Raw genomic sequence first — 1,233 nt, forward strand, 5'->3', positions numbered from 1 at the left:
ATCTGGAAACCGAAAAGCAGGTTTATTGCTTATGGATTATCAGAAATCATTCAAAGGGACACAGACACATTGGATTAACCTATGGATTAACTTCAGCAGCGTTTTTATCATTTTAATGCCATTAAAGATAACTTTTGACCAGACTACGACATAGGTAAGCCATGTTAGTGTTTTTAGCTACCTAGCGCCACATGTTTTGATGTCTGTTTTTGTTTATAAAGTCGCAAGTTCGTATCATTGAGTGATGATGTCTGTACCCATCGATTCTGTGTCATCTCACGATCAGACCGATGGGTTGGATGGGCAGAATGGATAAATAATAAGGTTTTATGAGTGAGTTTCGGTGCAGTAAATCTGTTAGCATTTTTCGCTCGTTGCTAATTCAGAGGCTAAGCGTTAGCATTGTGTTTAAAAAAAAAAAAAAATACAAATAAATGATCAGTTAGATGAGTTTCTTCCCGTTACATGGATATAAAACATTCATAGTTTTTTAAATGAACATGCTCTCAGACACTGTTTCCTGCAAGATGTTGCGGGAGGGCCCCGGTACCGGGATCTCTCGGGCTTAACAGGTTAAACAATGAAACGATGATAAACTGTAGTAAACGGTAATCATATATATTGTTGAATGATTATCAACAAAGAGTTTTACACTTATATGTGCCCTATGTTATTTGAAAAGCATTTATTACATTTACAAAATGAGTGGTCAGAATTTGCTCAGGAAATCTGCAACATCATACATGTATAAGGACTGTTTAAAATGAAATATATAAAATATCATCCACCATAATTAACCGTGCATAAACCCCCCAAATTAAACACAAAATCAGATTCATCCGTTTCTTCTTGTGATTGAGAATTTTCCAACCTTGTTTTTGTCTTAAATTCCCCCGAATTCAGGAATTGCACCACAGGAGTGCATCACTGTTTTTATTTAGTGTTGCCCTTGTTTTCTTGTGTAGCATGAAGGGACTACACCTTCATGTTGTGCAACCCTGTAATGAAGGATTACAATAAATGATCCTTTATTATTTGTGGATCCGTTTGGTGATGTATTGTAGTTGGTTGGCTTGGTTAAAGTCATCTCTTATTTGGATTGAATTCAGCTGGGATATTGTCCAGTCCAGTTTACTGTTTGACATTTTTTATGTTTGTACTTTTGTTTCACTTCCTCCCAACATCCTAAACTCTTCCCTCAGCCTCCCCCTCCTCCTCTATTACAGTCCACTC

This window comes from Pseudochaenichthys georgianus, unplaced genomic scaffold (assembly GCF_902827115.2).
Source record: "Pseudochaenichthys georgianus unplaced genomic scaffold, fPseGeo1.2 scaffold_646_arrow_ctg1, whole genome shotgun sequence".
NCBI lineage: Eukaryota > Metazoa > Chordata > Actinopteri > Perciformes > Channichthyidae > Pseudochaenichthys > Pseudochaenichthys georgianus.